Source organism: Martes martes (assembly GCF_963455335.1).
Source record: "Martes martes genome assembly, chromosome: 2".
Lineage (NCBI taxonomy): Eukaryota > Metazoa > Chordata > Mammalia > Carnivora > Mustelidae > Martes > Martes martes.
Window position 1 is genome coordinate 38,898,512 of NC_137889.1, and position 27,937 is coordinate 38,926,448.

Below are 27,937 nucleotides of genomic sequence, written 5' to 3' on the forward strand. Positions count from 1 at the left end.
TTCGGCACACAAGACTTGATCTACTATATTTCATCACTGAGCGGAGTCCTCTTAAAATTTATTGTTGAACTTGTTAGAATCTTTTCCTTTGTGTCTTTTTCTGCTTCCTCCCCGCCCCCCCTTCCTGCAGGAGGGAAATGTTTGCTGCCGCAGTAAAATTGATTGATAAACATTTCAGGATGAAAATAGCAGTTTTAAAACTTTTCAGCTTCTGTCTTTTCTCCCCCCAGCACTGCTCAACTATCACTTTTGATGATTACTTACTTTTTATTGGGCCTGACTTGGCACAAGGACTATGAATTATCCTTTAAAGACACATAAGTACCTCAAGGTAAATTGCCCTCTGAAATATATTTATATTAAAAGTATAAATTAAGAAAAAAAAAGGATGTGTAAAGATTGACCAAAAACCTGTAAGATAGCAGCAGGGTTCTGGTAGCATGGTGAACCACAAAGTCAGTCCCCCTTGGAGAATAGGGGGGCTATCTAATTAATCCTTCTTGCTGCAGGACTTTGGGGAGAAATGTCAGCATCTTTAAGGGGTGGTTCAGTTGAAGGGAAGGAGAGAATGTGAGGTAGACATTCTACCTCGTGTTTCACAGCTCTCGACTGTTAATATAACAGGAGCACAAACGTGGGTGATGAATTCAGGAGCATCGTCTCCGAAACTGGCAAACAGTAAGTAAGGAATAATTACAGGGTTTCAGCCCAATTTAACACATTATACAAGAAGTGTTAAACGAAGAAGTTTTACTGTTTCAACATGCTCTCTTTTCTTTTTTGTACAGAAAAGTAGACAGTAATACCGCAAGCACTCACAGACCACTCCCTGGCATTAATGAATATTTATAATGTTGTGCTATGTGTGCCTCGGATTTTTTTGAAATGAAAGCAGTAAAATACTTCTGATAAAGGTGTTCTTTGTTCTCCTTCTGCCCTCCCTGGAGGAAACCACTATCGTGACTTTGGTGTGCTTCCTGTCACCGAGCATGCAATCATAACAATGATCTACATCTTATCCAGGAACCATCCTTTTAGAGATGATTTTACCACCTTATGAAACGTGTCATAAAATAAACCAGACGACAGCAGCAAGCTTGTCCAGCTGACTCTCGGGTGCTCATTGTTTCTCGACATATGGACCCCAGATCCTGTTCACTTCCCATACATAGGCATGCTGTGTTAATTTTTAATTTTGCATTTTATGGGAGGGCAGAGATAATTAATTTATGCCTTCATTTCTGGTATTTTTTGACACTTTATTTCAGAAGTTGCAGACAGTGTGAAAAGGGATATGCCTGAAGCCAGTTTAGTTGCCATGTTTTCCTAGAAGTGTTCCTTCAGGAGGAACGGCCAAGCCTCCAGGGAGTGGTAGTTCACACACACCGTCTTGTCTCCTTCCGGGCTGTGAAGTGAAAATAAAAAGTAATTAGTCGTTTGCACCTACCGTGGACATGCCCTCCAACCTGGCCTCCACTCGGGTTTGTGTCGTCGCTGGCTGGAACAGAGGTTCTGAGGTGACCTTTACAAGAGGGAGACCCCAGTCCCCACGTGCCCAGGACTCTGTCCTGAGCCTTCTCTGCAGCCTTACCTTGTGTGGGTCTCAATCTGGGCTGTGCTTCAGAAACATCTGGGGAGACTGGCAACCTCTGCATGCCCAGGCTGCGCAGGGAGAGTCCTACTAGGGTCTGGCAGCAGACGCAAACATCTGTGTCTCCTCAGCCCCTCCTGGCTCTTGCCAAGCTGAGAAGCAGAGCGTTAAAGCTTCCCGCCATCCTGGCTGTCTTCTAGGCTCTTGAACTTAACAAGTGCCTCTTCGCCCCAGGAGCACTCGCTGTTCCCTCAACCGGAACCACTTTATTCTCATTAGTTTAAATTGCACCTCTTCAGGCGGACCTTCCTCGACCAGACCCTCCAAAACAGCCCCCGCCCCACCTGCCACTAGCTAGACGGAAGCATTGTACCCTATTTATTTCCTTCTTAGCGCTATAGTCATTGAGAGTGTCTGTTAATTTGTTCACTTGCTTATTGTCTCCCCTCCCCCCGACTAGGATATAAACCCTTAAGGGCGGGACCTTGCTTTCTTGTTTGTCACTGTATTCCTGGTGTCCAGCATGGTGCCTGGCATAATACATGTGGGAAATGTTCGTTCAATGAATGTTAAAATAACATGGCCCAGTCCACATACATCTAAGAGACAGAACTGGAACGGATAGGGGGTGTCCTGTTTTGGGACGTCACCAAAGGGATGTGTGGGCATGAGGCCTCTCCAGGATTAGGGGGCACTTGCCATCCATCCGTGCAATGCTGGGAGCTATGCCCTTTCCCCTGAACTTCTGTGCTTTCTTGGTTTAAAACTCATAGGGAGTGAACAGGATAGTGAGTAGAACTGGAAAAAGGCTGGAGAGGTGAGGAGGAAGAAGTCTTTCTCACCTTTCGGCTTTCATATGGCCACCTTTCTCTGGGTGCAGTGCAAGTCTTTGGCTCGAATGAAGCTGAGTACCTTTAACATAACGGTTCATGCACCCCTGGTGGATGTGAGCTCCCTAACTCGCGACTGACACTGGGTAGCGTGTTTTGTAGGTGACGATAGGAGGGAGTTGGGTTTGTCTCACTCGGTTGGCTTGTAAAGGAAACCCGTCCTCATTCCTGGGAAAGCCTTGACCATGGTAGGCCATGATCTTCAGGAGGAGCCCCTAAAATCTGCACTAGTCATTCATCAGTGGATCAGATTCAAAGAGCCTGACGACTAGAGATGAAAATATGCCCCCTTGATGATATTCCCTTGTGGTGGCTGCACCCTCTCGCCTCGTGAGGATGACGGCTGAATTACCAGGATGCTTCATAACTTTGATGCATGCGCTGTATGTGTTCCTTGGCACGGAGGAAACACTGCACTGTTCTGCCATTAAAACATAAGAAATAAAACAGGGTAATGGGATCCGTTACCTTGACCTCAGAACCAAGCTAAATGGCCTCTCCGCGGCCCATCTCACGTCAATGACTCTTTAAATGCAAACAGTCTCTGTCTGATCCTGCGCTACTTCGATGCGGTGCTGCTAGAGGTATCATTCCTCCCTCGGCTGACCTATCCCACACGAGTGTCCTTATCGCAAATCGTGCAGCTGTCAAGGAAGTAATTGGTAAACAGACTGGCGACAGAGGTGTTATCCAGGCCCTTAGTTCATGGAGCAGCTATTAATGGGGATTTAAACGATGTAATTGGTCATGCTTAATTGTACAGTGCTTTTGGACACGGAACTGCTCCATTTGTCAGCCAACCAAGAATTTCCTGGCTTTAGGGCCAGTATTTCCATTGACCGGGTTGGTGTTCTCAAATCCTGTTTAAGCTCACTTTGTTCTTGAGCTCCCCTCTGGATCTCTCTGACTTCAGTGGCTTTGGTCACTAGAGCAGAAGGGCAGTAGCCTCAGGTTGGCAGGACTGCCGGGCCCCAGGGCCTCCCTCCTGCCCTTCTGCACAGCCTTAGGGTTACAGTTCCCCCTTTGTGAAGTATCTGTAGCTCGAGGACTCTCTGTTGTGTTGATTTTGCTCTAATAAGGGAAGTGAGGGCCCGTGCATGAGGCCCGAGCTTGGAATCACGTCCTTGGGGGACCCTGATCTCCGGAGGCACCCGGGGTGTGCCCCTGTAGACCTTTATTACTGCTATTTACTCTTTCCCCGTTAAAATGATTCTTCTCTTCCCTTGTGGCCGGAGACGGGAAAGAGGCTCTTTTGGATGCTTTGTGACTTCAGTCTAGGAAGTGGCTCTCCTTTCAACCTGATTCAGTGTCCTCCAGCGTCTGGTTTTAGAGCTCGCGTTTGTCACATTCTTGATTGCCCGTGTGGTGGCCTGAGTGCTCCCGGAGGTGACTGTCCGTCTCCACTGTGGTGGTTTTCCTTTTAGGAAGTAACACTTCCTTTGAGGATGTTGAGGAAATTCTGTTGCCCTCAACATAGATAACGGACTGAGCCAGGCTCGGATGCACACAGCACACCGACAATGACTCTGCCCTTTTGTGAAATCCTTTTAGAGCTGTAAATAGAATTTTCCCTAATTTAAAGGAATTAAGTGTTAAATTGGGGAGGGGTTGGTGGGTCACTGACAGACAAAGAAAAGGGTATAAACAACCCTCTTCCGTGCTGTGGCTGCCTTTGCAAGGGCCCTGTGTGACTGGGGAGAGATTAGAAATCTATTTTTAAATTAAAACGAGAGTTTTGGTGCTGCTTTGGAAGAATTCGTCTAACCCCCAGTGTAACAGGGTCCCGAAGGCTGTGTGACTCAAATGCCCTGTTGCTCTTCTCATCTTTTCTTGGCAGCACATTCCTTCATTGCCTTGTTTTTCAAGGGGTCGGGGAGGTGGAAGCAGAGCAGCGGAGGGGGCAAGAGCGTGCGAATGACCAAACCATTTGTCAATTAACCGCTAAATGTGGCTGATTTGGGGGATTCTTATCCTTTCCTTCTTTTGAAACTTAAAAAGATATCTCCTACAGGCAGTGTGGTGTGTGAGTCGTACTGGAGCAAGTCGGACATCGGTGGTGCCCGTGGGAGCGGATGGTTGTGGGGGAAGAGCCCGATGACGCGCACGGCCCCCGAGGCCTCTGACAGCTGCCTGCGAGGTGAGGGGAGAAAAGCCGGTATCACCAGTATCGCCCTGGGAATGAGCAGTTGCCTAGAGAACACCGTGAGGTGCGGCTTTCCTTGAGGAGAATGAACATTAGCCATACTGAGTAGCTTTAGGTTTGGGTATGGTGCATGACTTGGTTTAGCATGTGTTTTTGAGTAAATGAATCTGGCAACTTTGTGTCAGCCAGTGAGACTTGCCGGCCATGAAAGGATTCCTTGTATTTGGCTGAACTTTGTTTTCCTAGGCAAGATGCTATGCAGCCAATAGTAATCAATCCTTGTTACCTGAGGGACTTAGGAGAAGTAAGCCCCTTCTTATGATGTAACAACCTCGAGCAAGCCACTTCTGGATGTCTCTGACTTGGGTGATTTTGGTCAGTAGATCAGAAGGACGGTAGCATCGTGTTGGCGGGACCCCTTGGCGCTGGTCAGAGCTCTTTCGCTCCCTTCTCCCGCCCCTTTCTACACATCTTTAGGGTTATAAGTTTCCTTTTGGGAACTATTTTTAGCATGAAGACTGTTCATGGTGTTGATTTTGATCAGATAAAATATGGAGGGAAGGGAGAACCCACCAGGGAGAGGGCTGAGGAGGGTGAGCGTTGCAGGAGAGGGACTCCAGTCCTTGGCTCTGATCTAAGTGGGGGCTATTGCAGGGCTGGGCAACATTTACTATCTTTACAGGAGATCCTGGAACCCATTGCTTTTCCTTCTCGACCAGAACCATGACAGCTCAGTCCCTATCCAGAAGGAGCCATTAGTGTGGCTTGCAAGGCTTTGACTTGGGTCTTGAGGATTTGGTCTGGGGGGGACATGTGGGGCTGGGGCAGGATGACAGAGGATGTGCGTCCAGGTGGACCAGACAGTATACGCTGAGGTGCAGGCTGGGAAATCCCAGGTGACTCCGTTTGGCTGGAGGGTTTGGAGTGCGAAGGGGAGAGGTGGGAAGGTTGGAAGGGAGCCGGAAGCAGATAAGGATTAAAGAGTTTAGACTTTATTCAGGTAACAAAAGGCATCCACTGAAGACTTTGTTGAAGGGTGTGATGTGATCAAATCTCCACTTTTGGGAGACTAATCTGGTAGTAGTGGGTGGTGGTAAGGAGGGATTTCTATTAGGACACTATGGTAACGGTCTAAGCAGTATTTATGGTGACATATAAAGCAACTATGAAACCAGTCAGATGTTTTGTCAGAGCTACAAGAATCTCCATTCCTACAGGAAATAATTTTTCGAATAGAGAAGCAATTTAGGGATACATACAGTAAGAATTTTCATTAATGAATTGACAAAGCTTCTTTAAGATTAGCATGTGTGTGCGGATTGGTTTGTGCACTATTAGTTTGTTATGTTTTGATATTGTTGTCTTGTAGTTAAATGCATGTACCCTGGAGCCAGATGGCCTGGATTTAAAGCCCAGCTTCATCATTGATTAGCCGTGAGACCTTAGGTAAATTACCTAATCTCTCTGGGCCTCTGTGCCTGCCACCTACAGTGTGCTTCATAAGAGTTAATGCCATCATCATTATTGCCATCAGCATCATTTATTTCTAATGAATTGTCTTATTTATTAGAATAGAGATATTCTAGATCTGGAGGATCTTTTCAGGATCCTAAGTCTACCTCCTCAGGAATTGCCTTTGGCTGAGACTGCAGACCCCTCCACCACCACTGCATGATTTTAAACTCTGAAGGGCTTATTTTTTTAACCTGAAGACTGGAGATAGAGGTGCTGACATTGCCTTACTGTGTTAAGGATGTTGAGTAATTGAGATCCTCTTGGTTCCTTCCTTTATGGGCTCAAGATGGCTGCTGTAGCTCCAGCCATCATGTCTCTCAGGTGGAAGGAAAAAGGATCAAGGGTAGAAGGTCAAAAGAGTACCTGCCAGTTGAACAAGCTCTCTCTTAAATTCCATTCTAGAAATCCAACCTAAGGACTTCCATTAATATCTTTTTGGCCGTCTCTATCTTCCAGGGATGTGGAAAAGATAATTTTCTCCAGGCATTTTGCCTCCCTCAAAAATACAGATGTTCTGTTACAAAGAAAAAAAGAGAAGGATAGATATTGTATGGGTGGCTAGCAGTGTCTGCCACAGTAGGAGCTCACTGTAAGAAAGCTACCTCAAGGGTTTCAAAGAATTTTGTCTATTTTTAAGTTAGCAATTGGTTTGCCTTCTCCCAGATCAATAGCTTCTGGTAATCTAGTCATTTAAGTTTTTAGCACGTGTTCAGTTTTTGCCACTAGCTATTTTGTTTAAGAAAGAAAAGATGATTATAGAAAGATATGGAATTGTACCATGTTTTAAGCTCAATTAGTTGTCAGTATAGGTGGGGGGGGGGAGTCTTAGTTGACACCTAAAGATACATTTTGTGGGTCACATAAATGGTGCTCCCCGAGGTGAGATGGTGGCAAAACCTTTGTTATACATCCATATCCTGTCTATCGTATTGTTGTCTGTAGATAGGCTGACAGTAGTATAAAAATACTATAGATATCAACCATCAAGAGGTGCGGAGAAGGAAGGTAATTAGCCAGATTATGCAGGAAAAAAAAATTCCAGGCAAGGTATTTACCTAGGGAAGGACCATGGCAACAAGTTATAATGATTTGCTTAACCTCAGGTCAGAGTCAAAGTTGAAAGCAAACCCATGAGGACTATCTAATAAGATCTCACAAGTAAGAGGTTTAGGATCCAGGTCCAGATTTGTGGTAAATGATTCATATAATTAAAAAATATGACTTAACTTTTCCGTGCCTTACTCCTTATTTTAAAATAAGAAATAATAAATTTTAAAATAATTTTAAAATAAAATAAAAAAATTTAAAATACCAAATAATACCTACCTAAGTTTTTGTTTTAATTATAGCAAAATACACATAACATCAAATTTGCCATCTTTCCCAGTTTTAAGTATTCAGTTCAATAAAAGTACATTCACGTTGTGAAACCATCACTGTAATCCGTATCCAGAACCCTTCTTCATCTTGCAAAACTGAAACCCTGTACTGGTTAAACAATAACTTCTCATTTTCCTACTCTGGCAACCCTTGGCAACCACCATTCTACTTTGTTTCTATGAATCTGATTACTTTAGATACCCTATGTAAGTAGAATCAGACAGTATTTTTTTCATTTCACTTAGCATAATGTCTTCAAGTTTCATCTGTATGGTAGCATATTAACTTTTTAAAAAAGGATTAAAAGAATTTCCTTTAAAGGCTGAGTAATATCCCATTCTAGTGTATCTGCCACATGTTGTTTATCTTTTCATTGTGATGGACGGTTGGGTTGCTTCCCCCTTTTGGCTGTTACCAATAATGCTACTGGGAATCTGAGTATACAGACATTTCTTTGAGACCTTGCTTTCAGTTCTTTAGGGTAGAGATCCAGAAGTGGAATTGCTGGAGCATATGGCAATTAAAACAATTTTTTTTTTTTTGAGAAACAGCCATATTGTTTTCTATAACAGCGATACCATTTTACTTTCCCACCAGCCAAGCACAGAGGTTCCCATTTCTCTATATCCTCCCCTACACGTATTGTTTCCTGGGGTTTTGTTTTTGTTTTTCGTTTATTTACTTTTTTCTTGTTTGTGTTTTGGATGGTAGCCATCCCGACAGGTGTGAGGTAGGTACTTAGTTTTATTTTATTATTTTAAAAAAGATTTTATTTTTACTTATTTATTTGACAGAGGGACAGAGAGAGAGCACAAGTAGGGGGAGTGGGAGAGGGAGAAGCAGGCTCCCCACTGAGCAAGGAGCCCGACCCGGGACTAGATCCCAGGACCCTGAGATCCTGACCTGAGTGGAAGGCAGACACTTAAGCGACTGAACCACACAAGTGCCCCCTCACCTAAGTTTTAAAGGAGTCACAGCAGTGCCTCCAGGTTGACCTCTTCTGGAATGCTCCTTCACTCAATCCTTGTTTCCCCTTGGGCAAGTTACTGAGCCTGTGCGGGCATTAACAGAGTACATTATTGTTAATATTCTTATTATTCCTGGCCGTAGGTTTTCTCCTACATCCTAATCAGAAACACGGTGTTTCCAAAGTGTTATGGTAGAAACTTGGTCTTAGAGCCAGCAGGCATGGAACTGAATTCTGTTTTCCCACTTTTTAGTTGAAGGACCTTGGACAAATATCTGGGTCTTATTTTCTTTATCTGAAAAGAAAAAAAAAAGCGGCATGACCCTGGGCACCTCATGGGACCTCTCTTTTACAACTACTCCCCAGCCCCCATCCAAAACCTAGAGGTTTTCTCCCCTAGCTTTATTGAGATTTCATTGACATGTAATGCACGTAAGTTTAAGGTGTACAATGTGCTGACTCAGATACACGTATCTATTGCAAGATGATCACGACAATGATGTTAGCTAACACCTCCGTCCCCTCAGATAATTACCTTTTTTTTACGCATGTGGTTATAACATTTAAGGTCTACTTTCATGACCACTTTCAAGTCTGTAAGACGGTATTGTTAATTATATTCACCGCGCTACGCATTGGATCCCTGGAAGTTATGGATTGTGTAGCTGGAAGTTTGTACCCTTGGAGCAGAGTCTCTCCGTTTCACACTCCCCCTGGCCCCTCGCAGCCACCGCGCCGCTCTCTGGCTCTGCGAGTTCAGCTGTTTGAGATTCTACACACAGGTGAGAACATCAGGGATTCTTCCTTCTCTGTCTGGTCAATCTCACTTAGCACAGTGTCCTCGTAGTCCATCCATGTTGTCACAAATGGAAGAATTTCCTTCTTTTTTAATGGCCGACTGATACTGTATTGTAATTATGCACCATGTTTTCTTTATCCATTCATCTGTTGATGGTCTCTCGGGTTGTTTCTGTGTCTTGGCTACTGTAAGTCATGCTGCATTGATCATGGGGGTGCAGAAATGTCTTTGAGGTAGTGTTCTCCTTTCCTCTGGATATACCCCAATGTGGAATTCTAATAGCCTTACATTGTGCTTTCACCTTATGACTTCCCACTCGCCATTCGCTCCCTGAAAGTTCAAGCTTTCCTGCGAACTGCTCTGACCCTCTCGCTGTGAATTTCTAATTGCCAAGTCGGGAGATGCTCCGGGCCTCCGTTTTCCCTGACTCTGTTGCTGCGTTTGGCCATCCGTGCTGGAGCACTTCATTCTCCTCCTTCCTTGTTGGGTCCTGGGGCACCACTTCCCTTTGATTTTTCCTTTCCCTTTGTATGATTCTCTCTCAGTATCCTTCTAATTCTCTACTCTCTCCAGGATAGGGCATCGCCTCCACATATTTTCTGATGACCCTCGAATCTCTACTTTCAGACCTTCTTTTCTGAACTCCAGACTCGTGGATATGCCTCCCTCTTGAGCTCCTTAAAGTCAGCACATCCCAAAGTGAGCTCCTTGCCTCCCACTCCACTCAGTCCCAGCAAGGTCCTCAAAGCAGCTGGGCCCACAGCATGGTGCTTGTTGGTGCCCCATTCCCAAGAGTGCCGGTGCCACTCATTCTCTGTTGCCCCACCCCCACCCCTGCTGCATTTGGCTCAGTCTCCAGATTTTCCTGACCATCTCTCTTGCTCTTCCTTCTGTCCCACTTCTACCCTGCCTGGTACTTCATGCCTAGTTGCCTTGCAAGAATATGGCCAGAGCCCGCCACCCCCCCACCCACCCCCATCTCCCATACTGATCTGGTTCACTGCTCTGTCTGGACCTCCTCCCTGTCATTACTCTTCCTCCACCTGAATTCTGCACTGGGGATCAGTGCCACCGTTCACCGTATACCAAGGGTATACGGTCTCATGTATACCAAGGGTATACATGGGTCTCATTCAGGACTCCTCCTCATTCCTTTTACTTGGGACCCACAGCTAAGGGGCACTAAGACTGAAGCTGCTTCTGCATGGCTCCCAAGCCCTCGCCTCCTCCACGCCTTTGCCACCAGTTTTCGTGTTCAATCTATGGTCATCCGTCTTTGCTGCTGTTGTCTTTGCCTCATATTTTGTTGCTTTGTCTCCATTGTTGCCTCCTCCATGGGCCATCCTCTACTCTGCTGCCATATCCTACAAGCTGGTGCTTCAAGCTGCTTAAAATCTGAGCATCCCTTGGGCACCTGGATGGCTCATTCAGTTAGGTGGCTGCCTTCGGCTCAAGTCATGATCTCAGGGTCCTGGGATCAAGTCCCCCATTGGGCTCCCTGCTTTGTGGGGAGTCTGCTTTCCCTCTCCCTCTGCCTGCTGCTCCCCCTGATTGTACTCTGTCTCTCTCTGAGTCACATAAATAAATAAAATAAAAATCTTTAAAACACAAATAAAAAAACTTGCACATCCCCTTGCTGTGGGATCAAGGACTGATTCCTATGAATGGCACACATAATCTCTCTGTGGTCTTTTCTCGCCATCTTCATCTCCTACCTCTCAACTCCCTTCCCCTTTGAGCTACACCACACCACTTGGGGTTGCTTTTTATGTTTGTATTCAATTGCATGCACTGTCTTCTGCCTCTCTCTCCACCTTGTCTTCCTAGGAAATTCCCACTCATCATTTGAAACTCGCTCCATCGTTGTCCTCTCTGTCATGATGAGAGCAGCTAACGTTTGCATGTGCTTGCTGTGCACTAGTCACTGGTCTAAACACAACATGACTTACGGGGACCTCCTAACAACCCTCTTGTGGTACCTGTAGGGTAGGCACCATTATGATCATCCTTGTTTTACAGTTGGGAAACGGAAGCACAGAGAGGTTAAGTGTCTCATGCAGGATCACACAGCTAGCAAACCGGAAGCTGTGATCTGAAGGCAGGCAGTCTCAATCTGGACTTTGGGTTTCTTCCCCCGGAGCAGCCCTGGCTATGTTAGGCAGAGGTGGCCACTTCCTCCTTGTGCTGCCCTGACCTCACCTGCCTCGAATACATCTCTATCGCAGCATTTAGTATACTGTCTTTCAAGTACACAGTGAGTCCCCTGGGGGCAGACCTGCATTTGAGTCATGCTCACATTCCTGGGGCAGGGGACCCCGACTTGCCAGTTATATATCCCCGTCGCCCTGTGGTACATATTCATCAAAATGCTTTTGAAGAGGAACTGAAGGAATATAATGACTATTAGTTGAGAGAATGATTAGAGAGAACATTTTGTAAGGTGTAAAACAGGGGTTGGCCAACTATGGGCCGATGTGGCCTGCTGCCTGTTTTTGCACTGCCCACAAGCTAAGAATGGTTTTTATAGATGAATATTTACAATCGATCTGATGATGATGGGGAACACTAATTCTAAACCTCAGTTAAAAGAAATGTTATCCCTCCCGAAGGAATTCTGTTCTTCCTCATTAGATCTATGTTATGTTCAATTGTTGTTATTGTCTTTTGAGTTTTGTCAATAACAAATTTGTCAGTAACAACAAATCTGAGGATATGTGTGTGTTCTTTTATATGTAAGTACTTGTAGGACATCCTCAATTGTGCCTCTGGGCTCACACACCCAGAAATATTTACTTTTGTCCTAGAAAAGTGTGCCCCTTGCTCAAAGTGCTATTTATGTATTAGTGTTGTTACTGTTACTGTTATAGTATGATGGGGGAATTAAGAAATGTAAAATGTTCTGGCATGAATGTTCGATTAGATGAGTCAAAGCTTGCGAAGCCTTGGGCAGTAAGGGCTACATAGATGTTCTTTTTCTCTTTTATATTCCTAGACCTGATTTAGGGTAACACGTGGTTGGTTGGTTTGAGGGTAGGTGATTTAAAAATTTTATGACACAGAGTATCTTGCTTCACTGGGTGATCCTGGCGGTTAGTCAGTGGTGTCCAGGACAGATTGTATACAATGTAAGTTGGAGACAGACTCTTTTTTACATTGTTAGGGCCCCACATTCCTGATGATAGTGACCTGGACTGCAGGACATCTAATTATTTATGAGGCCTTGGAGAAAGGCAAAACTCAGCAGGAGCCAAAGGAATCTTTTCTGCACTTTTTTTTTTTTGAAGACTATTTATAGGCTTATGTCTACATATATATTTTTGCTACTGGTCTTAGATCTTTAAAGTCTTTAAAAATTTATATTCAGAGTGTTTTTCTCTTCATTTTTCATTTTATTAAGAAGAAACTATAAATAAAACTTAACAATGCCATCATTTTTCATTAGCTCTAATGGCTTTGTGACAGGATGAAAGCTCACGTAGTGTCATGTTTGATTTTTTTTTTTTCTTCCTCAGATGCTGTCAGGCTAGATCATTTAGAAATATTATAAAACCTTCTGTGCTGAAGGAGAAAGCTTTTGACTCCAAATTAAAACAACAACAACAAAACAAGACATGTGCATTACATCATGTGAGACATTTGTAACTTCTGGAAGCTCTTCTAAATCACACATACTCCTTTGTCTTCACATTGTTGTGTTTCTTATATTTATAATCTCTGCCCCCTGCTGCAAGGTAGCCTCCAAAGTAATTTTAGAAATCTAAGAGCCTGTGTTCTTATTTTCTTATACTTCAAATTTACCTTCAATTAAAATCTGGATTTCTTAGGTTATAATTCTGGAGCCAATTGTCCGGTTATTTCAATAGGAACATTTTAGGCCTGTATGGGTCCAACTACATTGTTTACAAGGAAGAAAGTGAGGCCAGAAGAGAGATTAGCAAATACACTCATGGTCATACGACTAGGTGGTGGCAGAGCAAAGACAAGCGCCCAGACAAGACCCACTTGCTGAAACCTCCTAGCTGAATTTTTTCCCTTTTGTAATTTTTCAGGGATGAAATCATCCAGAAACTTGTGTGGGAAGAAATAACAAAAGTCCAAGTTCTTATTTTAAAAATTAAGTTGTTATGATTTAAATGATTTTTGATGCTGTAGACATTTCAAGTTGAGTCCCTGGTTTCAGGAAAATAATAATAAGGTACTTTTAAAATGTACTGACTTTCCCATCAATGTTACTGTAGACAGATTTTCTCGGGACTTGACACCCTTGTTTGCGGTGGTAGGTGATGCTGAAATACTAGACCCTTGGCATCTAAATTCAAAGCAAGATGGGACTCTCTGTCAGCTAGTAGACTCCTCAGGCTTGGTCCCCTAGGCCTGTCAGCTGGGAGGGGCCCGGGCTATCTGGCAGACGCCATGCCATCTTTGCTTTTGTGCAGTGGATCATTTTAGAAAATTACCTGTAATTCTGTGCCTTGTGTCTGCTGTTTTATTAACGGGTTTTTTCTTAAGACAGCTGCCTGCATTTGCTTACGGGCAGAGTGGGAAGGAGCTGAGTAACTATACATACAAGGGCTCAGAAGCATGCATTAGGGTAGCCCTCACTTCCAGCCGTTTACTTACCATTTAAGGAAACTCCTACCCTTCCCTTTCTAGAAGATGTCATGGACACTAACTGACTATTTCCAAAGTACAGTGTGCAATATGTGGAAATCCAGTGGCTGCCCCCTGGGAAAGTCATCGCGTTTTCCAGTCCTGGCTTTAATCCCAGGTCAACACCACCGTGATCTTCCTTTCATACAGTTATCTTTTTTTTTTTTTTTTAACTTTTTTACTTTCTGAAAAATTAGTTATGAGAGTTGTACTTTCTAAGATTTGCCAGTAAGGGTAATCCAGTGATTTCATTTGGAATGTAAGACCTGAAATGGGGGCAGATAACTCTACAAAACAAGAAGCGTCAAGTGAGTACAGGCACTAATACTGTACTTACTGCGTGTATGTGGGTAGTTGCCAAAAGCATAATCGTTTTCTGGAACACTGTGTTCTGACTCTAGTTTGTACATCTGTTGTATCTTTCTAGCCAAAAGGAAGTGGAGAGTTGTGAAAATATCAGGCAAGTTGGGGGCCAGTTACATAGTTACTTCAAGTCACAAGTTTACTTTCACCTGATTAACCTGCTCTGTTAATTGTATAGGGTGGCTTCTGGGAAAAATTTTAAATGTAAATATTTATTGAGAACATCAGTGTGTATGTTAACCTTGTTACTGACTGCAAGGGGGACAGGTAGCAAATGCCGGTAGAGATTGACTGACCCCCGTGAGAGCTGGGGTCCGATGGGAATGAAGTCTAGGTGATTGGGGCTGGGGCTGCCACCAGGGCTGTTGTGTGGGCTGGTATCAAACATGGTTGATTACACACAGGTAAGAACTAAAGACCTCGATGTGAGTGAACAGGGACTCCCCATGGGAAAAGGCAGTCTCAAAGAAAGTCTTGGGTCAGGACCTGAGTCAGTTGGGGAGACATCAGGTAAAGCATGATCCAGACTGAAACTGTGAGAGCGGGCTGCATTCGTCATGGCCCACTCAGTGAACCAGAAGCCATTTAATGCCAGGACTTAGTTACAAAAGTCTTTGAAAGATCTGAAAGCCAAGTAGGGGATGATGAGGTCACCCAGAGATTAGCAATAGCAGGAAATCACTATCATCCCCGAGGCTGGTGGAACAAAGAGAGGGGGTTTGTTTTCATCAGAGGTCAAGACCTGTGTCTCCCCGGAGGCTCCTAGAAGCAGCCAGGACCATGGAGGGAAGGCCTATCTGGTGGGAGCTGGAGGCTTGGAGAAGACAAAGCCACTGCTGGAGATACCATCCAAAGCAGAGAGGAAAGGGAAGAAACACTCTGGCTTCTTCCTCTCTCCCATCCTCCAGTCTTCTATTTAAACCTTGCTGGAGCCAGTTGGCAAGTGAGTGTGGAAAAGATTGTTTGCAGAGGAAGGGCTGGAAATGGATCGAATTACAAACAGGCACATGACCAGCTTATGGACAAGAGCCTGGGGCAGCGCTGAAGGGAGACTCAGTGCTGGCAAGTTTTGAGCTGAAAAGAGACTGTGGGCTCATAGATGCTATTGGAGCAGCAGAACAATCCTTCCATGAAGGCTCAAAGGGCCCAGAGTACAAGACTCATCTGATTTTCCCACGCTCAAGCCTGAGAGTCTTTCTTGCATGAGGTGACCGTGCTCCCTCTCTGGCCCATTGCAAGCTCGGCCAGATTTGGGGGAAGTGGTGCCTTTTCAGGATGCAGGCTTTCTTTATTTGATTCCCATGGCCACGTTGAAGGCTTAGCAGCTGGCCTTTGACCAGGGATCCCCAAACCTCTGTTTAAGTGGCCAGAGCTCTCTGCATCTAGAGTGATGAGGAGTCATGGCAGTAAGTACTAAAAGAAAGGAAAGTTCTGTATGGAAGGATCCTTTCAGGCCTTCACATCCCAGATGGCCTCAGAGGCACCACTTTTTGAGGTGGTCATATAAATTCTCAGCCATGACTTTGGGCATCTTCTGGTCTCTGTCCCACTTCCAGGTAGTCATACTTCTCAATGATCACCATCTCCAGTGTCTTCGTCACAGACAGGGAGCTCGGTGCAGGTAGTACATCATGTTATCTGCATTGCAGAGAAGGGATGAGGTCAGCTATTTGTAACCATGGTGAAGTGTCCCTTATTGAACTATGAAAATACACCAGGCACTGGGCAAAGTGCTTTAAGAACAGTTGCATGGTGGTGCTCAAACTTTGGTGTGAGTCAGAATCCCCAACAGGGCTTGTGAAGAGGCAGGGTAGTTCCCCCTTATATGGCCTCTCGTTCGTTCCTGATATGGCAACTCTACTATGGTCCCTGAGGATCCACATTTCTCACTAGTTTCCAGATGGTGCTGATGCTGCTTATCCTGGGACACCCTTTGAGAACCACTGCATCCATGCCTTGGCTCTTCACGAAGTTATGGGCAGGTCTTGCCTTCTCCATCCTACAGCTGAGGAACTGATATTAAAGAGGCCACATCATTAGTGCAAAGCCACTGGGCTGGCAGGCAGTGTAGGGAGCTCCTCATTTGGGTCAGCTCGTGGTGTCCCCACTAGGCCCGCCAAAGCAGGCCTGGCCCATCATTAGGGCTTTCCCTGTGCTGGTGGAACAAAGAGGGGAGTTGCATTCGGCTTTGGGACAGCAAGCCTGGACGGCTGCTGCCCCCAATGGTCCAGGCCATTGACCCCCTGTGAAATTTGTCATTTGGTCTCACAGCCCTAGTGGACTTCTTTGTTAAATTTTATTCTGTGGTGGAAGTGAATTGGTGGGTTATGTTTTTTTTTTTTTTTTAAAGGTTTTATTTATTTATTTGACAGAGAGAGCTCACAAGTAGACAGAGAGGCAGGCAGGGTGGGGGGCGGGGGGGAAGCAGGCTCCCTGCTGAGCAGAGAGCCTGATGTGGAGCTCGATCCCAGGACCCTGGGATCATGACCTGAGCCAAAAGCAGAGGCTTTAACCCACTGAGCCACCCAGGCACCGGGTGGGTTACGTTTTTTTAAAGAATTGGGCCCAGTTTGGGTTGGTTAGTGGATTTTACCTTTGGGTACAAAGGTAGCTGAGGCTGGCTGGGTCGTCGAGGCAGCACAGCCTGGAAGCCCCACTCGGTGGCCTTCAGGAGGGGTCCTCTGCATGACCAGCTGCCCTCTCTGCTGGGAGGGACACCTGGAGTCATCACCTGCAGAGTGGGACATTAGCCACCAGTCTCAGACCTCTTTCCCTTACCTCAGGGTATGGCCTGTTGCCTGGTACTTTGTTGCACAATAAACCGAAGATCTTTTTAATAAACTCAGTCTCCTGTACTGATGTGTCCCGCGGTTGTCCCCAGTGACTTGCACTGGGTGGCTAGCTCAGACGCTTCACCAGCAAACCTGCCCTAACTTCTCGAGTCACCATTGCACAAAACAGGACACAAGAAGGCCCAGGGCTTGAAGGATAAAAACGGTGAGTTAGTGAGCGTCACACACCACCTCCTTTCCTACTGGATTTGAATAACATATTAATTATTAACTCAGAGTGTCTTTATTGTTCCATCTGCAAACTGCAAATGTGAATTCCAGCCATGTATTTTTAAACAGTTCTATTATGATCAAACAAATTTGAATATCTCAGGCAGTTTATTGCAAGTGGGCTTTGCTTATAAGGAAAAAGCTGTTTTATATATGGTTTCTTTTTTTTTCATTTTGGCAAACTGTAGCCAAATTCTGAGTTAGGAGAAATGCGGGCTGTTTACTATTTAATAGTTCTATATATCATCCTTGCAGTAGCTTCCATCATGTTTCCTTTGCAGAAATAGTGAGTTAAGACCCACAGTAGAGAAATCTATGCCCTGGGACCTGGACAAGATTAGAGTACTTGATGAATTTATAGCAATATAGATAACTAATCTGGGAAATAAAGATTTAAAAACAGCTTCAGTTGGCTATAAATGCTGTTAATGCTGCCTTCTAGAAAGAAAGGATGTAAACTTATATTTTCTGTTACTTTAGAAACCGATTTCAAAAAGATTCCTGTATTAATTGCCCATCAACATAGCCATCTACTAGACAATAACTGCTTGTAACCTTTTTTTTTTTTCCTGAAACACAGTTTAATTCAGATTCTGGTAAATTTGTATCTGCAGTTTTCTGGTTGTCTCTCAGGCAGCATTATGTTTTATATAATTTAATACCTAGAAAATTCTCACCATCTTTCTTGTAGAATTTTTAAGGAGAAGCCAGAGTCTTCTGTAGTCCTTTGTATCAGTTATTTATTGCTACATAGCAAACCCGCCCTGAAACATGGTGGCTCAAAACAGCAGCAGCCATTTATTGAGTCCACAGATAGGTACTCGGGGCAGGGTCGGTCATGGAAAGCCTGCACGTCATGCATGTCAGCTGGGACGGCTCAAGGGCAAGGGCAGTTGGGGAATGTGGGGTGGAGTGGGAAGAGGCCACAGATCCTGTTCCAAGACCACCACTTACCTGGATGGCAGGTTGGTGCCGGTTGATGACCCGGAGCTGAGCTGAGGCAGAGGCCCTATGACCTTGGTTCGTCTTCATGGAACCACGGTAGAACCACAGTAGTTGGATTCTAAAAACAATCCTCCCCAGAGAACCACGTTGAAAGCTATGATGTCATCTTCATGACAGCCTTGGAAGGCTCATGGCCTTACTTCTGCTATGTGCTACGGGTCAGGCCAGGTTGAAGGGCAGGGCCCTTAGGCTGTGCTTGTTGGGTGGTGAGAGTGGCAGAAGTTTAACCGTGTGTTTCAGAACTGTCACACCCTGGATCATGACCTGAGCCAAAAGCAGAGGCTTTAACCCACTGAGCCACCCAGGAGCCTCTGATAAACATTTAACTGTGACTTGTCGATGAATGATCTTGATCCCTTATTGACAGGGTGAGGGTGCGCTGCTACCCGTAATTACATGGCTGGACTGGAGTCCATCTGGGCCCATTAGGTAGGAGCTCAGCAGTGTTGTCTCAGGCTTGCACTGTGGTGGACCCAGGTTCTGTTGGAGTAATGGGGAAAATCAGAGTGTGGTGCCCCTGGAACAGTTCGGGGGTAGGTGATGGAGTGGAGACAGCAGGTATGGATGGTGCTTTCGAAAATTCTTAGCTGAGACGAAAAGAAGAGAAAGGGGCAATAACATGAAGGTGATAAGGGGCCAAGAGAGTTTTTCCTTTCTGTTTTTCTATTTTTCTTTTATCAGGGATGGGAGAATTTGTAGGGTGATGGGAAGGAGCCAATACAAGTATAAGGGGGTACTGTTCCCGCTCACCTGTGTGACTTAATTTCTCTTCCAGATTTTAAGTGCAGAGATCCTGGCACACTGCCATATATAATAGACACTTGATGTAGAACATTTCCCATAGAACAAAGGAATTTCACCTGTAGATAAACATTGTTTATGGGATTGTTCACCACCTGTGGTGACTTCTTTTCTTCCCCTTCAGGGAGTGGCCCTTGGCGTGCCATTTTGTTTCACAACAGACCATGTAGATTTGAAATAAAAGTCAGTATCCCACATCGCTGGGTACTGTGGCCTTCCCAGTGACCTCCACTAGAAATCATAACCCCCATCTCAAACAAACTCTGCCTATTTTCCCGAATCACCCACTGAAGCAAAAGAGCCCATAGGAAGACCTAGGCTTCAAGAAGCCCCCACTGAGGGCCCCAGAGACCAAATACGGACCTGAGTCACAGAGTCATTTTCTCTCAGAGCATCACCTGGTCATCTATGCTATGGGGTATGAACACCTACTTCGGAGGGATGTTGTAAGGAAGGTCTTGCGATGGATCACGTTTGTAAAAGTGCTTCTTAAACAGTAAAAATTAACTGCAGAACACTATACAAATGCAAGAAACTAGTTTTCTGTAGGCTGGTAGGCTGGTATGGGTATTTATATTTTATTAGAATCTTGATTTTTTTTCTTGAAGGGTTGTATGGTGTCTGTTTCAGTCACTTTTCCATTTTTTTCACTTATGTAAGAAACTGGCCTGGAAGTGTCAGCAATTGAAAAATTGCAATGATTTTTTGCTTCATGATCTACAGTTGTAATAGACCCAGTAATAACAGTACTCTCTGTCTGTAGTCTTCGTCTTTCTTTCTGGGGAGCGCAGACCACTGACTACTGTAAATAATGGACGGTGGCATTTCGCCTCTGGACCGGCGTGACTTTAGAGGCTCCTTTTTCTCTGCCACATGAGAAATGGTTGAAGACATTGCGGGGATTATTCATATTAGTGTGCTAATGAGCCAAGGCCTACAACCTGGAGAGAATAGTACAATTCAATTTATAATTCATGCTAATTAACAGCTCTATGAAAAGAAGTTCAGCTTTAACTTCATTTTTAATAACTGGCACATCTGTACAGCCCTGTATGTTTGATTATTGTGACGGGCGCGTATGTACCATTTCTTTAGGACGGTGTCTCTTTCAGTGTGACTGCACTCTTTTCTAAACTAAAGTTTCCAATGAGGACAGGGGATGAGATGCAAGTGTGTTTATTTCCTAAGTTTTTCTGCTCAGGAGAAGAAACGTGTGGGTTTTACTGGATGCGTGAATGTGGGGCTGAGGAATTTGTTGTTTGGGATGCCAGCTGGAGAAAAACTCATCGGTGGATTTGAAGCCTCACTGATGTCTGCTTCATTCTGGTAGAGCAAAAGTCACAGATATCACACTGCACATTTTGTAGTTCTTAATGAAAACGGAGGCCCCGAGACCATGAATATATCCGGACGGCAATAATAAACCACATTAAATAACAGAGACGGCATTGGAATGACCTGTTTTTGGTGTTTGCCTTTCTTAGGGCGTGTGCTTCTGTGCTCTATTTGATTCTGTCTCTGATGGAAATTTCTATGCCACGTGTGAGGGGCAGACATATGTGACCCAGCTGGACATGGAGTCAGAGAAGGTGGAGACGTGACCGGCCACAGGCCCCGTCTCCAGTCCCGCAACCACCATGATGACTCCATTTCCTGTCCTTTCCCCGGGGGAGGGTGCTGGTTGATGCCGTCTCTCTCTGAGGTTGCCCCCTTTCCCACTGCTCTTGCCCTGGCCAATGTCTCCTTTTGTCCTAAATGAGGGGTGTGGGAGAGCTGGTGAGAAACTCATCTGTGGGAGAAGCCTGAGTCTTACGTGGCCCATATTACCACATTTAGGAAATTCCAGAGAGCACATTCGTTTTGGTTCTTGCTGTCATTTCCCTTTTGGGGACTCCCCTTCTGTGTGTCATCTTGGTGGGGGGCAAGCATTGGCTGTGGCTGGGCACAGGCACACCTCCCTGAACAGCCAGCTGGACGGTCCTCCCTGGAGCTCTGAATCTTGAGCGAGTAGTGGGAAGTGAAAGGAGGGTTGGATCTGCTTGTGCCAGAGGCTCGGCTCCCTCCACCCTCCTGAGCACGTCTCCTGTGGGTAAAGTGGGACTAAGCTTTTGCTGGTTTTCTAAGGCCTTCCTAAGCTGGAAGGTGGTGGTTTCATCGCTCTATCCCAGAGGCCTGGCTGACATGGAGACACTTTGGGTAGCCTCCGTGTTGCTGTTTGTTTCGCACGTTCTTTTTGGCCCTCTAGTTCGGCACAATCCCGGGTGGAGTGTGAGATGGAGCACCGATGTTTCCTGTCCTCCATTAGCCAAGGTTGGTTTTCCAGAGGAAAGGAACTAGTCTGCTGGCCTGTGTTGCGGACAGCTGAAGGTAGTCCTCGCGGTGCTGTCTACTACCTTTGTGGGACACTTCGCAGTTCACTGAAGCACGTAGGCACCTGATTATTTTGATGTCTGAGTGTAGGTAGATACTGTTATCCAAGTTGGATGGGTGATCAGACAGCCTCAGTGAAGTGAAGTGATTTGCCCAGGGCTGGCGTATGGCCATTAATGAGCAGGAACGTAACTTGGACCCAGGCCTCCTGACTCCCAAGCCTCTTATTCCTGCCACTTGGATACGTCCGAGTTAGCCTGGTGATGGAACCTCCTCCCCTGAGATGCCACGCCTGCCAGATTTAGAAAATCTCTGCAACCGGGAGTTGCAGACGAAGAGCACTTGAGCAGGAACAGTTCCCGGCCGGCGTGGGGTGCCGCGAGCCATCCCCTGCGGAGCCCCCCTGGACACGTGGCTCATGCTCAGTCCTAGAATCCTAGAACGGAAAAGATCAAGGGCAGCTAGACTGCCAGACCCGCTGTCTTACTTCTCCATCTGAGACCACTGCAGGCCCTGCGATGCGGATGGCCAGGGAGTGGGACCCCTGGGACGGTCCTGTCCTCTGGCTTGAATCCATCAGTAGCTCACTCACGGGGCAGACAGCGTTACAGGTCAGCTCCCGGGACCACGTAGGTTACTTTGAAACTGCTCCCTTTACAGAGAGCCTTATAACATGAATTTAAGAACTAGGTGATATGAACTAGGATCATCACCAAATAGCTTTTCTTTTTCTTTTTTTTTTTTCCCCCTCAAGTCTTATGTGCTTATTCCTGATAGATTAGAATACACAAATAAAAAAGTAAAGAAAGAATTGAAAATACAGACAAAAAGAAGTCATAAAGAAAAAACTCTCACTCTCTTGCCACCCAGAAATGACCTTATCTTAACGTACATTTTTCCAGACCTTCTTTCTTTTAAATTTTTATCACCATGTATTAGGTACTCTGTTCTTGGTGTGTTTTTACACCTGATCTCATTGGGTCTTCCCGATATGCAAGGTATCATGACCTTCATCTTACAGAAAAGGGAACTGAAGCTCCAGGGGGTCTGCCTCATTTCAAAGGTTGTGCTCTTCACTGTACCCCTACGTGTATGTGTCACACACGCAGAGTCATTTAGTGAGTACGTATCAAGGCCCTCCTCCTAATCTGTCCTCGGCCGCTGGGAGCGTGTGGAACGTGTCAGTGCTATGCCACTGAGGGCAGTGTGATGCAAGGACAAATTAGGGTTTTGTGGGGCCCCACACCTATGCCATTTGGGTTTTTCTTTAAGAAAAAGAATATAACATTTTGAATACAAGATTAGATACGAAAGTGAATATTTACTTAGTATATGTGCTGCCAAAGCGAGCACAAAAGTGAATATTTACTTAGAATGGGAAGAGGAATAGCAACGAGTCACCGAAGCTTTAGAGAAGTTCCCTTCTTCCTCCAGAGCTCTCTTGGGGCAGTTGGTCTGCAAAGCATGCATGAAAGCCTTCCTCATTGGAACCTGGTGTTTCCTGCCTCCCAGAACACTCTACCCTCCAGGGCCCTGCTGCTTTCGCTTCCTTGGCTTCCCAGGCTGAGTTGGAGACCATGTACACAGGAAGACTCTGGATCTCGGGGTGTGGGGAGGGGAGGAGTCCCCTTTCTGAGCTGAGAGCGGGTGTGGTCCTGGAGTCATCCCAGCAAGATTGAGACAGAATTCCTGTCCCACTCTAGGAGTATATAAGTATTTGCTGGCATTCTCATAATTTTATGGTTTCATGTCTTGTCTTTGTTGGATCTACAGTTTAATTTGATGAGTGTTTTAGAGTAAGGATCTACTAATTTTTCCCCCCAAATTTTAACCAGTGGTTTCCATATTACTTGTTAACTAATTCGCCTTGTCCCCTTGATTTGAAATGCCACCTTTATGATCTATTAAGTTATTATTTATACTTGGATCCATGTCTGGATTTTCTATTCTGTTGCATTAATAAGCCTCTTTATTGCTGGGCCATTACTCACTTAATCATTGGAATTTAGTCTATATTTTCATATTTGTGAGGGTAGGGTCTTGCCCTGTCCCCTCAATAGCTTTTTTTTAAAACAATTTCTTTTCTCATATAGTTATTATTTTAGGTAATGGTTAGAACCATTTTGCTAAACCCTGAAAAAAATTTTGGGGGGATTTGATTGGATTAGTATAAATTTTGGAGTAATTTCTAAAGACTTGAAATCTACATACCATTAAATTATTTTTCCAGAAATGTGGTATATCTATTTGTTCTATTTTCCCTTTTTCTTTTTGTCTTTTTGGCAAATTTTGAAAGTTCTGGTCTAACTAGTTAAATTTTGTTATGAAAGGGATCTTATATCCCTCTTCTTTAACTTTTGTAACTGGCTGTTGCTGGTATGTAGAAAGGCTTTTCAAAAAGGAACATGCCCCCTTACCAAATTTAGTAATTCTAATAATTTTTGAATTGCCAGGCCTTTTGATCTTGTTTCCAGTGTTTGAAAACCATATTTGGAGTGATGTCTGAGGCATCAGATGCTGTAATGACTGGCCCTAGGCTGTGGGCGGTATCCAGGGCATGGTGACCTGATCAGGCAGGATTACTGATTTTAATAACTGTGACTGAGCAAATTGGGGTCAAGGTTAGGACGCACAGAACTTGTGGAATTTATTATAAATCACCAAGAGTCTGACAACATGAAAATCACACAGCACAGATCAAATCACGTGTCCTGATCAGACATTTAACTTGACCATGGCCTGGCAATCGTTCATAGCTGTGTATCTGTTACCTGGTCTGTGCTGCTGCTGATGACAAATTAGGTTCCCCAGGGTTGCTCAAAGGGATGCTGTCTGTGTTCAGGGTGAACGTGTTTTACCTGATCTTCACTGTATAAAGGACACCAAACTGAACTACCTGTAGATAAACCCAGCTAATAGGGATTTCCTATATGTTTGGGCGTTTGCTGATGGTGATCTGTTGTTGGATTTGTGGGGGCCCCTGGCTGTAGCACCCTGCTTCTGAATGCAGAACGGGACTGTGTTACCTTTTATCTGCCCACTGGAAAGACCGCTTAGAACCAGACCCGAAGTGTGGGCGGACGGGCTCCTTCCAGAATTAGCAGCCTGGCTCAGACTGTGTTGTGACATGGCTCAGGACATGACTAACCTGAGACCATATCTGCGACTTACCTGTGGTTTAGACCGATTTTACTTGAATGTTGTTTCACACTGAAGCAACGTCCTTTGTGGGCTCACACCCTGGTGTGAGTTAGTGAGGGTTCTATTGTGGGAGCGACAGAAGCGGAAAGACCACAAGTCCCAGGGGTGTGGTGATGACAGGGGTCATCTTTGTGATCTCGTGTGTGTGGGTGTGGGACAGAGCGAAGTACCCCCAGTGGGAGTGAGATTTAGGGAACCTGTTTGGGGAGTGTTGGGAATAATTCCATTTCTTATTACGAAGAGACCCTGGGAAGGGAAGTAAGCTAGCTTGCCAAGTCATTAGTAGACATTCTGATTAGACCTTCTTGGCACATTGCCTGGTGACTAGAAGCAGGGATAGGAGGGCCAGCCCCACCCCTGACATTTGTCGGGCCTGGGGCAGGAATATAAATGGTGGCTCAGCGACCGTGTGTCTAAATAAATATTTCAAAGTTACATGGCAGCCTAGCTATGAATCAGGTTCCAACTCACTCTCTCCAATGTAGAATTCTCATGATCCTCAAGGTTCTTGTTCAAAATCTCCCTGTGGTACATAGGCACTCCTGGTCTCAGGCCTCCAGTCTGTCTGCACCTCCTATGAACAGCCTCGCCTTGCGCAAATTTGTGGAGTGGGGCTCCCTGGAGAGAGTGGACCCAGGCAAGTACGGAAGCAGGTCCCAGGACCTGTGATGGTATCGAGCCTAGGGACCCTGTGAACCCCTGACCCCATGGAGGTGGCATGGCTGGAGGAGGTGTGAGTAGGGTCCCGTAAGCGTGGTGCCCAGGGTATGGGCCCAGCCTTGCACCCAACCTGAGATTCACCGGGCAGGGGGAGGATGTGGGAAGAGTGGGCGGAGCAGGAGGTGGGAACTTGCAACCCCAGTGTGGGTGAGGTACTCTAAGGAGGGAGATCAGGTGCCCCAAGCATGAGGGTCCTGGGGTGTGCCAAGCTCTGATCAGAGAAATGCCCTTTTATTATTTCTGGCTTGTGGGCAGCATGTGTTGAGATTCACCGCTCAGCTGATACAGACCCAGTGGACATGCCCTGCCTCTTTCTCAGACCCCTCTCCTTCCCCAGGTCCTCCTCATGTGTGGCTTCGGTGTTGGTGCTAACAAGGGACGTTTGTGATGGAAGGAGCCAGAAGTGGGGCTGGGGAGGGGCGGAGGGCAGATGGCTTCTCTCCTGCTGCTGTCTCCTCTCCCTGTTCTTGCAGATCCGCTCCTCTGGTCTTCACGCCCTTGCCTCAAGGGCGCTCCCCCAACACCTGTCTCTCCACTTCCTTTCCATTCTCATTTTCTGTTCCATTTTTTCCTGAGAATTTTCTTCATTCCCATGCTTGATGGCAGTGGCTTGGCCGAGTCCCTGGGGGCTTGACAGGGAGGCGGGAGGTACTCCCTTTGCATCCCAGCAAGGAGAGGTGTTATTATAGTAGTACTATATTCAGGTACTTTACAATTTAATGGGCTTTTGTGGGTCGACATGGAAACCTAACAGTCTCTAACAACATTATTTCTATGGAGAAATATGTTCCCAGTTTCAAAGAACTGATTTACAAGTGAACTTTCAGAACAAAACCTGTTTATCACGGTGGCTGTTATTTTTAGAATTTTGGGTCTGAAAAGTGCTCTGTGTACACCAGTAAATGAATTGAATCAAATGTAACCTGATGTGTGGGGGCCCCTTGCGGCTCTGAAGTTCTATGATTTTAGCTCACCTCCCTCGTTTTTACAGGTGAGAAAACTGCCATCAGAGACCGTGAAGTGATTTGGAGAAAGCCAGACACAGAGCCTTGTCTGGAACCGGGCCTCTGGCCCCCACTTGCTGCCCCCCTCCCTTTTTTTGCCATCAGGATGTGCGAGTGCCATTTTGATTAGCAGAGGATTGGAGCACCTGCATCCGTTTGGGGCTGCATAGTTCACGAGCTGTGCTGGGGAGCCCGGCAGACGGGAACCACAGTGGGCACTGCCGGACTCCACTGTGTGCACAGGAGCCTTGGGAAAAGACGGAGGACTGTTGTTAGATTTCATGCACACGAGCACGTTCCAGCGAGAGGATGTTTGGAGAGAAACAGCAGAGATCACAGCTTTTTAGCATCTAGAGGCAGCTGTAGGGGTCATTTGATCAACATTCTCCAAGTGTCTGTGTCCGTACCTCAGAATGAGAGTGACCTGCACGTGGAGTTAAATCGTTGGAATTTTTTTAAAACATAGCTGTAACATTTTTATAACAGAGCCGTGATAGCTACTTGAAAGCCTTTCCGTGATAATTCTAGCGTCTGGGTCATGGCTTCGCTGCAATCTTGGATTTCCTTACCTTTAAGGATTCCAGTACAGAGAGTAATAGCTCCTGCTTCACAGAACTTCGAAATGTGTCTTCTCTGGTATCACTGGCACAACATCCGTGAGGCTGTTTCCTCACCTATAAAACCAGGATCGTGATGCATCAGGATGACACGACGAGACACACATCAAGTACCAGCCCTGCGCCTGCCTGGGGTCATGCGGCGCTCATCAGTGGTGTGTTTTCTGTTCTTGTCATCGTTGTCACTGTCACCAGGGATGCCCTGTCACGGGTGGGAGGCTCTTCTATCCACTCCTGAATGGGTTTCTTTGCGCTTTCTGGCACTTCCCCCTTAGTTTGCAGATGTTGCCTATTCAGAAAAAACTATTTCATATTCTGAAGAGCCCTCCTTCATGGGTCAAGAGCTACAGAATTTCCTTCTTTCTTTTTATGTGTTCAAGATTTTTGGTTTGTTACGTTCCAGGAACTACTTTTGACTCCTCTCCGCTGCCTCTAAGTTCTCTCAGTTATGGCTTTTCTCTTGACCTTTCTCTGTGCCCTATTTGTCTTGGGGCTTCTTTTCTTAGTAAGCTGGGGCCATAGGGATATTCCTTAAGCCTATTTACCTTCTCAGTTGGGTGCCTGATTTGCATTGATGTCAGACATCATCAGTAAGTGCTCAACTCTGAGGACAAAATGAGAGAGCTCTTTCTACCGTTGAGCAATCCTCTTTTGTGGCTTCTCCTGGAATAGTTGTTATGGTCTGTCATTGGTTATTTGAAGAATTCCCAGTTTGGAATTTCCCTCTCCCTCTGCTGACCTTTGCCTGCCTGCCAGGTTTCAGTATTCCATACTCATTCCCATCACCTGACCTGATGTGGCGTGTCTGTCACAAAGCAAATATAGAGACCTCCTTGCACTTCCTGTCCAGCCCTTTGCC

The 27,937-nt window shown here is 45.6% G+C and overlaps 1 protein-coding gene across 6 annotated transcripts in view; it reads left to right on the top strand.

Moving 5' to 3' along the window:
* CSGALNACT1 (chondroitin sulfate N-acetylgalactosaminyltransferase 1) overlaps nt 1–27,937 on the top strand; it is a 335,010-nt gene that overhangs the window by 45,824 nt on the left and 261,249 nt on the right. For 3 of the 6 annotated variants that reach the window (XM_080794796.1, XM_080794792.1, XM_080794799.1), the window contains exon 2: nt 4,493–4,618. The exons of the other annotated variants lie outside the window; for them this stretch is intronic. The gene's annotated coding sequence lies outside the window, so the exon portion shown is untranslated. The remainder of the gene's footprint in view (nt 1–4,492; nt 4,619–27,937) is intronic. 6 annotated transcript variants of the gene reach the window in all.